Below are 13,058 nucleotides of genomic sequence, written 5' to 3' on the forward strand. Positions count from 1 at the left end.
TTATCTCACTTTGGGTTTACATAAACGTTCATTGTCAGGGTAGCAGTGACTGTCTGAATTATGCATGAGGTCCTCTCCTCGACCGAATCCTAGAAGCAAAGATCAGCATATTTTTAGACGTTTGCCCGTTTTCTCGGCACATTTCGCTTTAAGCCTCGCCTAAAACTCTGATAGCAATGCGGTGCYAACATGCACARCCCCGGCTTTCTTTGACAAATACGTGCACAATAGCAAAGATAAACTTATGTCGATTTGACAAATGTTTTGATGTGTATTTTTTATAGTTTGAGCGATAAGCAGTGGTTTACTGCTTAGCATATCAAATGCCTTACTGTTAGATGTTGGGGGCCGTGGTGCATATTTGTACTCCCTCTTATCTCTCTGGAAAGATCAGTGTTTTGAAAGAGATCAAAAGCAAACCTCGCCAAAGTTTACTCATCATTAGAAAACGTGAACACTTGCAGAGATTGATTGATTGATTGATTGATTGATTGATTGATTGCAGAGATTGAACAATGTGAGAGCTTTTGATTTAGGAGAAAAAGAAACCTGTCAATTATGCACAAGAAAAAACAAATTTGAGTCAGTTCTCCAAACTCTTAAACAATGATTATCTTCTAACATTTGACCCCAAACTACAGCAAAGTTTTGCAGAAAAGAATGACTCAGCAAAAAGGAAGGTACACTTTGGTATAGCTGGAAAAAACATGGGTACAGTTTCATCTTTTAGACTCTTCTGTCACCGACTTGCCTTGCAGCAACTGTATTCCAGCAGGTGTTGTCATTGTAAGATGGTCTTGGTCTCCCCAGCTGGTAGAGTTTCTCCGTCTTGTTCTCCCATTCCTATCATTTCCTTATGTTCAGTCTGTAGGGGTTCAGGTGGGCAGGTTTGCAATTTTCAAAGAMAAAAAAATAATYTATTGGATGTCTTTTGAGTGCATCCAAAAGTTTCACTCTTGTGCTCTCRCTGTSGTCTCGKTCTTTGGGAAAAGTAGCAGATTTTGCGAGTCCAGCCAACCTGAGGCTTAAACAAGAACAAGACTTTAAAAACGTGGTCAAAATTGGTCTTCTGCCTCACCATGTTTCAATTAAAGAGTGACTCTAATCTCTGTTTGAGCTTGTAGACTTTTGTGATTTATGACAAATCATTATCCATGATTAAATCAAAAAAAGACTTCTGCCTAAATTTTCTTTTTTATTACATTAGGAAASAAAACAAGTTGCGATAGATAGTTAAAAATCACAAAAGAGCAAAATAGAATACGGACAAATTGACCAAAAATCAAAGTAAAAGTTTTTTACTTTGATTTTCATCCTGGCATCAGTTGATGTTTGTGTTGTTTGCCTCGCTGACTCTCTTCGGTTTTGTATTTGAGTCCTCTGTTACCCGACGGCAACGCAACCAAGAAGTGAAAAGCTACACATGAACTCGCTCAAGTGTGTGTTGGAGGAAGGGGGTTCTTTGGTTCTTTATCAGATTCTCACTACGTCATGGCAGATCAATTGTACCACTACGAATTTAGGCAGTGTTCAGGTTAAAACAGCACGTCATCAAATATATATAGGCCTCCTTAAAAGTTTTCTTGTGTATCTTTGCAGGATGAACCAACTTAAATTATTGAAAGTTGTTTTTGTGTTCTTTTCCTTTTGACAGGAAAGAACGTTTCCCTGAGAGGGAGGAATCTACTGTTCATCCTGTTAAGGCTGATTGGAGTTGGAGGGTTTCTTGTTGTTTTCGTTTTTTGTCCAAAAATGATTCATTGTAACACATTTAAAACTTCTTTTAATTTACAACAAATAAAACAGTCACTATTACAAGACAAATTTTAATTTGCTATACAAGGATTGTATTGGTGCTTTAAGTCCTTGAATATGCTTGAATTTCTTTACTTAAAATTTGCAAATGTTTCAAAAGCGCTTTGTGCTTCTATAAGGTTCTTCATTTGTCTTCGTCTCTTTTTGTTTTCTATTTTACATCACTTTTGCAYTGCTTTCTGCTGTGTTTTTGGAAAAAATCCACATTAAACTCAAGATTTTGCACCCACTTTGAATTACATATGTACGTGGTAATAAGTCCATCTGTCAAAAAAAAGGTTTAAATAGGTAATTAAAAGGCTAAAAAACACTAAACTGACATTCTAAAACGCCAAACAATGTAATGACTACCTTTTAGGTCATAGCAAAGAAAAAAATTCCAACAAAATGACTCAGATTTTTTTTTTTTTTTTTTAGTTTTCTCAGGTGCACAATAAAAGCTTCAGCAAAAGACAAATTCCTTCACTGCATGCCACAGCACTGTAATTCTGCTTGTCACAAGCTTTATTTCCCCCTTTTTATTATACTTCAATTGCGTTTTTTCTTTAAATACAACTATTTGGCAGAAACCTTGACAACTGCAGCTAGAGTAAAAACATGTAGCTGTCTGGGTAACTGATGTGGGTGACAGGTATCAACTGCTGCGGGTTATTTTTTTTTTCTTTTCCTATAAACATCATTCATCTAGATAATTGGATCTTTCACATTGCATACATATTTACGCTTATTGTGTAGTTTATTTTAGATACTATCAAAAACTGGGCTTGTAAAACAATAAAAATGATACTTSAGAGCAGCGCTGGGCTGGTAAGAATTTCAGTTTGTGATAAATAAATATCCTTAAATTACTCTATTTCCCCATAAAACAAGAACAGCTGTGTTTTTTTCCCTCTTCATTAACACCTCGTATCAGTGCTCCCGTCTCAGAAAGCAGAAGGACTTTAAACTCCCACTCTTGGTCATCATCGTTGTTTACAYCTGCGCCCTGAGTTCCACTGTCAACTTCTCAAGGAAACAGACTATTTAGCAACAAGGAGCGTGCCCACAGAGGTCCAGAAGTATGCCAACTGTTTAGTCAACAACAGTGAATGATGTCTAGCAGTTGAAAATTTATATTTCAAAAGAAAATATATAAAATGGAGAAGCATTAATGCGATGACTTGCTGAATCAGGAGAGTTGGGTAAGGAGGTTCTTAAAGAGAGAAGCCAATCTCAAGGTATGAGACGGCTGTAATGCAAAGTCATATTTCTTTTAAATTGTTTTTGATAGATGCAGCATTTTCATAGCAACTGAAGGTAGCACAGTTACTTGATTGTGGTATAAAATGGCACGATGTGAATGGAAAATTTATTCTAACCTCCCAGCGTTAAAAAGAAAAAAATGATGTCATCAGTGATTTTTGAATTAATTATTGAGAAGGGTGTAAGAAAGTTTTGAATGTCGTTTAAACAAAAGTCGATTCTTCTTTTTACACTGTTTGATTATAGTTTGAGAGATGGATCTCCATTTTTCAATCAGAAATAATATTCTTGGAGGAATAAAAATAATACTTTTGGGATTTTGAGGTTCTTTTATAGAACATTCTTACTTGCTGGTCATATTACCTCATCTTTGGACTCATAACTTTCCTCCCCACCCCCCAAGAGTCTTCCAAAAACTACTTATCGTTTGAGCAAACAGTACATTCAGCTAGGTAATCTGATGTTGCAAACATAAACAGCCAATATTCWACATTTTTCCAAAAATATATAAAAACATCGTCTTCAAATAAATAAAAAAAATGCATTGTATTCCCAGTGTGAGTGTCAGGTTTCAGATGTAAAGCCGAAACATTCAGGCATTGTTGTCGTTCCCCTACTCATACTCTCATCTGTCTTTTGTAAGCAGCTGCCAGAGGAGCACTCAGAGGGCTGCGTTGGTAATTCTGCAAACTGGACTCTAATAAAAATCATAGATCAGAAAAAAAAAAAAGCTATTCAACTAAAACGCAACCTTATGAAACATCTTTATTAGCATCAGAGCTATTTACTGGGGTGCCATCAAAGAAAATGACCATTTATAGATGGTACTCCGAGAGGGAGACAATGGACGGTAATGGCGTTATGATGACTATGATTATGTTCCTGGAGAAAACAAAAGGGTACGACTGAATTAATAATGCACAACATGTAATATTTAAAACAATAGGGACACATTTGTGCATCTAAACTGGCCCAAACAAAATTCCAGTATTTTATTTATTTTTTATTTTTTTAGCATACTCATCGCCGGGGTTGGAAAGCTTCTCAAAAGCTGACTCGTGTTATATTTTCCCAGATTAGGTGAAGAAGACGAATGGAAGTGACAGTTTTCTACCGCGTACAAAATATACATCGACTACTTGACGTGTAAAAAGAAAAAAAAAATGGAGCAAGCTCCTTTGCCGTCACCGGTGTGATCTGCCTCGCGTGTGCCTGAGGGAGAAACATTTCATCGGCATCACTCGGCAGAATCTAAAAATCAAAGCGGCGGACCCCTGCCTGGCTACTGGAACATTTTCCCCCTTATCTTAGCCATCTTGAGCACTGGCGGGTAGACGTGACTGTAAATGGCAGCCCGCCCTCTGAAAATGAGTGTAATGTCTGTATCTTGGCTGAGCACACTTTGCCCCGTAGCATCCACCAAACATAGTAACTTCACACAGAGACTGATGCCGGTTGCCAGGTCCTGACTTTTTTTATCAGGTTCCCTTCGTCTGGCAGCATGAACAAGCAAGTCTGTGTTAGTGGGAATTAATCCTGCAGACAGTCTGACAGGATTCCAAAGTCCCCCAAAAATCAGAAAATATATCCACTGCATAGAAAAACATGCTCACATGACACTGGGATATGACTGAATCGATTATTAAACAGAATTTAAGTAGAGGAATGCCGTTTTGTCAAAGAAACACTGACAATAGGAATGCTGCTATTACAATAAATAAAAATTGATTTAATTTCCCTTCGCAGTGATTACAAATAGAAGCTGAAAACTCAAGATTTCATAATGCAAGGTAAAAAGAAGGCAAGGATATATTTTTATTTACTGGGTTACCATTTCTGTGGTATGACTCCATGTGGACTCTCCATTGTCTATTCTTTGTAAGCTGAACCAAACAGMCAAAWTTCTGGCAAAACTAATAGAAAAAGCTTTCAGAAATGATAATACCTGTACCAGGCATCAGAGAGATCCCAAACTGATGCTAACCGGGACTCTGAGAACAGTTCTCTACAAAGAGACTCTCCTACTCCAGATGGAAGAAAGAAATCCTTCAAGATTTTATTTTATTTTTTTACAGCTTATCTTCTAAAACTGTAAAACTGGTAAACATCAATATAAATCCTTTCAAAATTGCTTTAGCCTAGGGGGACAGATGGASTCAAATCCATCTAAAAACAAAAAACGTGGTTATATTCACTTTGCTCTTCTTTGTCTTTGCTCGGATTTGGTAAATGCTTGAAATCCTTGAGCAGTCATGGAACGTGTCAAGTTTCAAATTGGGTTACGGACGCTCTGGTATCTGCTGTGAGAGCAGGGGAGCAGTCATGTTCCTTTGGGTTTTACCTCATCACCCCAAAGACTAGAAGAGAAAAAGCTGCTTTCAGCTGCTACACCTACAGCTACTCCTCAAATTATGTCAGACCTCCAGACTCCATTTTCATTTTTTTTTTTTTACGATTTACTCAAGACATATCAAGGAAACACAGCCATGTTGCTCTTGATCTTTACTCCATTAGCGTTAGATGTTTAAATTTACACTTAAACATCCTCCTTTTAAATTTCAACTTGTCAACGTCTCTCCATTTTGTTTCATCTGCACGCAACACTTCTGAAGAAAGGATCCCAAATTGATTYCCTCGCCGGAGTCTGCTACCAGTTTCCTCCGGTGAGGCAGCAGGGGGCCCAAACACGTCTCCTAAGGGCACCTCAGCTGGGTTACATGAGTGATTGGACGACTCCACACATTTAATTTCCCGCTGAGGTCTTCATTAGTTTTTCCTGGATTGGTTTTTTCGGGCGCTTTCATTCCGCAGGCCTGCAGCGCAGCCGCGTTCGCCAGGAATGGACGGACAGTCTTCTGCACGCGCAATGATTTCYAGTGCCAGTCCACAGATCAGCGCTGATTGAGTTTCAATGCTTTTTTTTTATTTTTTATTTTTTATTCCAGCTGGAATTGGAGTATAGACAACATACCGAGAATTGTCCCTTATCAGGCAGAAACTCTGCAGTCATTCTGTCGCATTCACAGCTAGACAAACATTTGGCTTAACCCCCAGTCAATATGCAATTAGCCATGGCCAAGAGCTCACTAAAGTCCAAAGATACAGAGGGCTGAATTTGATAGCRATTCATCCATCATGTCAGCCATGCAATATTTATATCCTGATAAGAATAAATAATTTAATCCATGACGATCAATTATGTATAGATTTAGAAGAAGTAAAAGCAATAGACTTTATCCACAGAGGGCCTAAAGGAAGAAAAAAATGCAATAATTAAGAGACAGAGAGGATTTTGTTTGTGTCAAGGTTTTAAATGTCAATCAGCGAGTATTCAGTCGACGGCAACTCATTCGACTGCACAGATTCGAGCTGCCTTATCTATGCCAGCGCTCGCTTCCAGCACGCACGTTCGCAGCTGCGTCTTTTCTGTAGGTTTATGCAGGTGCGGCGTGTTCCCCCGCAATTTGGAGCTTTATTATTGTTTCATCACTGGGATTAATTATGGAGAAAATGTTCATTTTCTCCACTTCAGCCGTCAAAATCGCACGAGGTGTGATGTGCCAATGTCTGACTGAAAGTCGTGGCTGTAGTGTTTCGCAACAACTCTCGGTGTCGTGATACAGATTGTAGCCGTGCAGCTTGAACAATTGGTTGTTTGCTTTGATTGTTTTTTTCTCAAAAAGTTATGTGTAATATTGCTTTGTCCTACTTTCAAATTTACTTCAAGTAATTTTGCGCTGTTTTTAAAAAGTGATCTTTAGAACAAGAAAGAAAAATACTAGCTCATGACTGGGACGGTTTTCCAAGGTTTCAAAAATAATCAAAAAGTATGTTGTTGTATTTTATATTTATATATATATATAAAATACAGCCTCAGAATCTAGCATAAACATCGATCCATCCATCCATTTTCTTAACACCCTTGTCCCTTAATGGGGTCGGGAGGGKTGCTGGTGCCTATCTCCAGCTAACGTTCCGGGCGAGAGGCGGGGTCACCCTGGACAGGTCGCCAGTCTGTTGCAGGGCATCTAGCATAAACAATTTGAATATTTCAAAATTCCTAATTTGTAAATAATTCAGTCATGTAAGAGAAACTGCCACATTCATTCAAAACCCTTTTTCAGGAAACGATTGACAAAGTCATAAAAACTCTCATTTTGGAGATGATATCTGTGTGGATCAAATTTTTAAGATGTGTACAAAATATTTCTCGTAGCCAATTCCAGACTTATGAAGATTGGCATACTTACCTCACGGAAATGTCCTTTTTTAATCTTTCCAAAGTGGTTAAAAGATATGTGAATGTTTTTCATCATATCTACACACAGGAAGTCATACATTTTAGAAATGTTTTATTTCTATCTTGAAGTTAAAATTCTTCAGATGTAATCCTAATATAGCCTAGCTATTTCTACAATTTTCATTGAGAATTCGTGGGACTCCAACCAACGACGGCTGTATTTCAAGACATTTTGCACATCTTCATCGCAAAACGTATCCTCCTAACACTTTGAGGAAGCATATTAGCCCAATGAGAGTTATGGCAGCGCCTTGTYTTTTGGTGGAATTGAAGATGCTGCAGATGTCCCTGAGGGGTGAAGCAGGTAAACGGACCTGAATTAGACTTCCTTTCTGTACACACTCCAGCATTTTTCGAGTGGAACAACTTGAACATCTCGACCGGCGGAAATAATTGAAGCTAAGCGAGCTAAATTGCTTTTAAGTGCAATCCAGCTCTTGAGTCATTTTTTAAGCTAATTATGTCAAAATATCAGATTATTCGCCAAATTAGTCGGGAGGTAAAACCACGGATGAAGGAGCGGATGAGAAACTGGAGAGCAGGCGAGAGCCTGGGAGTGCAGGGGAATTATAAGATGGCAAACGGGATGTTGCCAGGTGAAGATGTATTTGGTTGTGTGTTTTTTACTGGGTAACTCTTAAACCTTGTGATGAATGACTTTCTCTGTGTCAAAGAAAACAAAGTGGCCCTCTAGGAGCCCTTTGCAATCACAAGTTTTCTCCTAGTCTGACAGTGACAAAGTGAACAWAAAGAAAGAGATTTCCAACTAGCCACAGATTGTCTCACTGTATTAAAATTTAAAGCAGGCTTCCCGGGGTGTGATGGCGCATGTTAACGTGCTACATGTGTAGTTGATTGTACAAGAGGAAAGGCTGTTTCTGCTATTGGTGACTGCATACTGGACAGAGTGCAATCAGTGTAATTTGCTTGAGGAAGGAATGTTAGGTGTTAATCCCATGAGTTGTGCCTCGCATCTGACATCGCYGCCTCTCGATACTAACCTCAATTTTTCAGCGGCSCCTGAAAATCAATTTGTTCTCGAGATGCTCCGACCTTTTCCTCCACCTTTTGATTCTTTCAGAATTCCTATTGATTAGTTTTAACTTGCACGGATCCAAAGACATTTCGCCGTAGCCCTCCAGGAGATTATTAGATTTGGATTGGCATTCCTTGTTTTCCTTCRGCGAAGGCCACATTAATCAGCGTGCATTGATATCAGTCTTAAATTGGAGTTAGGTCTGCTGCCTGTATGTCAAGTCGCTTRGATGCTGTGCATCTAAACTCTTAGTTCCAGATTGTGGTTCTTAGATTTCCAAATAAAATAAGAGATTTATTATCATCTGAAAAGAGGACCACAGTTCAATAGGTAAAGAGTGGCTTAAAGGAAAYGCAACAATTGTATTCCTTGTCCTAGATGCACCTTGAAGTGCTCAAAAACTCACTGGGAGGTTTGCAGTATTGCATATTTTGCTATCAATCCAATTCAAAGTAAACACAGGGCCAGTATCGCCAATACCAAAGCAATACTGTTATTGTTTACGTTTGAGACATTACATTTCTGACCTTTAGGTGACCTTTGAGCCATTTTGTTAAATCTTTGGACAGAGTTTTGAAAAAAAAAAAGTTCACAGGTAACTACAAAGCGCTTTAATAATACCAACATAATAAACAGGGAGAATTTTTATTTGATTTTTAATCTGTTGTTGCGCATCATGTCTGTTTTTTTATGTATATGTGCCAAAAATGTCATCAAAACAAAATCTAAGACATAGAATTGAGAAACAATAATCTAAAAAAAGACATTTCTGAAACTAAAAAATAGATCTTGTATCAATCAGATACTGATACTGATTCAGTATCGATATTATTGACATTTTTTGGATTGATCTGCCSTCCTCCTCTAGCAATCCCATTCCAAGCCTCGACACTCGTCTCCAAATTCTTGAACTAACTTTGCTTCGCATGGACCACTACTGCTCATGCAACATTTTCTACCTCACTTTGTCCTTCCACTAAACTTTCCATTAATATGCATTTATAATTGTTAACAATATCTACTATACTTTGCTGCATTTCTTTGTATTTCTGGCTAAGACAAAGTTGGGTTGCATATCCAGTAAGCTGTATAATGAAACATCTTAAGACTGACTCCAAAGTTGTGGGTTTTGTGTGAAAATATAACTCCTAACGTCCAGCTACTCAAACAAATGGAAAGTTTCAGCACTTATATCAAACAGTGTATTATCACAAAGGCTGGAGACTCTGCAAACATCCGTAAATTAACAATTCGAAAACCGCGGCTTGTGTTTAGTTGGTCGGGAAATGAACTGAGTGGGTAAAGCGGAGAGAAAATGAACAGGGTAAGATGGRGTAAACAAATGCGAATGGAGTAAACAAGATATACGAGAAGCAATTGGAACAGGTCTAAGATTCGGGAGATAAACACGGAGAAGACGATTTTCTCTCAAAATGCAAAATATCTCATTTGGAAAATCAATAACCTCAATGATAAATTTATTGCTGGGATGAAAGGACAACTTATTATGGCTTGCCATTAAAATTTGCTGAGTCACAACCAAATTTGCTGTTGCGTTAAATAGTGTGCCTGTGCATATGAGCCTTATGAGCATTTTTTAACATTAGGGAGAAATTAAAAGTCTTCTAATAAAAGATCAGTCAGACTTTTTTACTTTTTCTTTGGGTTGCTGATTACAAGATAACAACATACTATAAATATAATCTWTAGATACTTCAAAGATTTCCATCAATTTGATTAGTAATTTGCCTGGTATTCCTAATTATATCTTGATTGCTTGAGAGCAAAAYAGAATAAAAGTGTAATTGTCTAATTAAGCGTCATTAATTCAGATTTAGACATTAAATTGGGGGAGATATTTAATTTATGGCATTGGAGTGGGTTGAAATGAGGATCTTAGAGAGAAAAAAATCCTCCAAAATTAAACTTGCTCAATGCAGGGGGTCTGTGAAAAAGATTAATTTCTAAAAACATGTATGAATCAGAACGGCATTAAAGAAAATGTTCATTACAAAAATGAAGGTAGTTCCAACAAGAGTATTTCTCAGTGTTTTGCTGTTCTGCATCAACACAGGTAGTCCTTATGGACTAKTTGTTGCAGTTTAAATGCCTTTTTTTTCTTTTTGTCTTCAATAAGTAAAACACTTTAGCTATGGAAAGTAAAACTGTCATAATCTCCAAAGTCTCAAAGACTGGAGAGAACTTCTGGACTTTGCAGGATTGTCAGATTTTGCATCAGATTGTCAGATCTGCAATGTCATTGAARRGCGTACATATCTGTGCTTTTTCAAGGTCACACCGTTTTTTGGAATCTCTTGAGGCCCAAATACTCTAATATTATGTTAATAAAGRGATTACTTCTTATGAAGCAAACYAGCACAATGTTTAGTGTTCCTATAACACACAAAGGTGCACAAGGAATTTCACCATATCCCAAAGTCCGCTTTCTTTAGCACTTGGTGCAACTTTCTTGGCTTAGGCTCAGTGATGCAATCAGGAATTATCTGGTCTTTTGTCAGTCAAACAATCTGGACACTGGCTAATCACATCCCATCTTGTACCCAACTTGTCTGTTCTGCACAGGTCATCACTCCTTAATCCACAGCTATCTTGATGGCTGCCCGTGCCAGCAGATATCCATCTCATGTACAATGCCAAGAAGCTTAAAGGCCATGCATTGGAATTGGCTGCCAATTGACACAACAACCTTGCATTCATCACTTTGTCTTAAAAGGTCTTTGGAGCAGTCAATTCGAGTGACTTGGCTTGCCGTTTTTGGACACAAGCATCATGTCTTGAGAGTCTCGAAAGGCAGAGAAAGAAACAATGTTGCATGTGGTCGGAAGGAGTTTCACTGAAATGTTACAATGGGTCAAACGTGGGGGTCTCAGCTGCACACCAGCCCTCCATCATGTAAATGTGACACGTGTCACATCTCTTGTCCAAGTCCTTTACTAAAAAGTCACGAGTGAGCTCTGCACAGCAGCGGCGTTGCAGGGCACGGACCAGAAAAAGATAGCAGATGGTGTGATTTCCTCTTATATGCCACACTTGTGACATCAAAGATGTAACATCTTCGGAAAACGTAAAGCACAAGAGCCGCCCTCTTCAGTCTTCTCAACATTATGCCTTGTCATTCCACATTCATGCAATGAACCTCGGCTCGAGTGGACTGAGAGTGCACTCGCTCTCGAAGCCAAAGCAAGCATCAGTAGTGACTAAATTGACAATGACTTAAGAGGTCAGCCAAATGGGCTTGAGAGGCTGCTTAAGAGAAAGCTTTAAACAATATAAACAAGAAGGCTACCCCACTACAGCCATCACTACTACTACTACTATTATTGTTGCTGCTGCTGCTATGTGGAGCAGCTGATATACTTAAACAATTACCTTTACCTTCATAAATATATTACACTCCAGACACATCAAAGTTGTATAGCGTTTTCTAAAGACAGATGGAACATACAAGAAGCATTGCAAGGCATAAAGGTTCTGCACTTAAAATTTGCATAATTTCAAATAAATACTTACTGTGTGGATGCTTAAATTTAAATGCATACATGTCAAACTTGGTGCGACAGACTGGCGACCTGTCCAGGGTGACCCCCGCCTCTCACCCGGAACGTCAACTGGAGATGGGCACCAGCAACCCTCCCGACCCGCTGAGGGACAAGGGTGTATAGAAAATGGATGGATGGATGTCAAACTTGGGTGTAAAGGTCAATCCAGACACTTTCCCTGGACTGTCTACTGTGTTTTGTATTTTCAATTTCCCGGTAAAAAGATATGAAAGTCAATTAATTTAGGCACCCCGATACTTAGTCCTCTACATTACCAGAAACAAACACCAGGTAACCCTTCAGCCATCTTGTCTGTTGTCAATAGTTTGAGAAAGTAAATCATTTTACCAATTTAAGGTTTTTCTGGGTTGTAAAAATGCCTTCCTGTAGAAGCCGTCCCTGGTTGTTGATTAAAATCACAATCAAGTTTGCCACGTCCCATATTAGCTTAACTCCTGAGCATATTGATTTCATTCTTTTTAATACATTTCCAGTTTTCCTAGGCGACTTGTTAACATTTCTCTCTTGTCATTCTCTCACGCTCAAAGTAAGATAAGATGTGCCCTTGACAATAAACAAGCATAATCTGCCACACATATTTAGAAAACTCACTACTGCTGCTCCTCTAATTATTGCATATTTTACTCGGTGTTTACAACTTGAGCACAGACTGCCAAAAGATGGGAACAGGTTGCTTGTCTCGTATGTTTTGCAAATGAGCCTGTGCAGAGCTAATGTAGCCAGACTTGGGAAGTATTTTCAYACAAAGTAAACATGGCTCCCCRACACAATTGTCTCCCAAGGGGATGGTAATATCGGGAGAGGGACAGAGATATTGGGTAAGGACGACGCATGGTTACAGCCATTACTCTTTTAAGTGGAGGGAAAAACAGTTCTGCACACCGGGGGTTTAAATCTCCTACATAGCAGATTTCTGCCTGAATCCATTCATTGATCATGGAAATCAAGCCCAAGCATATTTATTTGCCAGTCAGTCTCTATCGCTCAAGTTGGCTGAACATTTGTTTGCCTTGTTGTCACCCCGTCTCCCGGGAGCTATCTGCCACCTGTTCGGCTTCCGGGTGGAAAATGATTGTCTGGAAGT

The 13,058-nt window shown here is 38.6% G+C and overlaps 1 long non-coding RNA gene across 1 annotated transcript in view; it reads right to left on the reverse strand.

The window, feature by feature from the left end:
- Nucleotides 1–805: 805 nt before the first annotated feature.
- Nucleotides 806–13,058, reverse strand: part of LOC103475973 (uncharacterized) — a 25,561-nt gene continuing 13,308 nt past the window's right edge. Inside the window, exon 3 of the long non-coding RNA XR_535383.1 lies at nucleotides 806–865. This is a non-coding gene — a long non-coding RNA (uncharacterized LOC103475973). The remainder of the gene's footprint in view (nucleotides 866–13,058) is intronic.

Source organism: Poecilia reticulata, linkage group LG2 (assembly GCF_000633615.1).
Source record: "Poecilia reticulata strain Guanapo linkage group LG2, Guppy_female_1.0+MT, whole genome shotgun sequence".
Taxonomy (NCBI): Eukaryota; Metazoa; Chordata; class Actinopteri; order Cyprinodontiformes; family Poeciliidae; genus Poecilia; species Poecilia reticulata.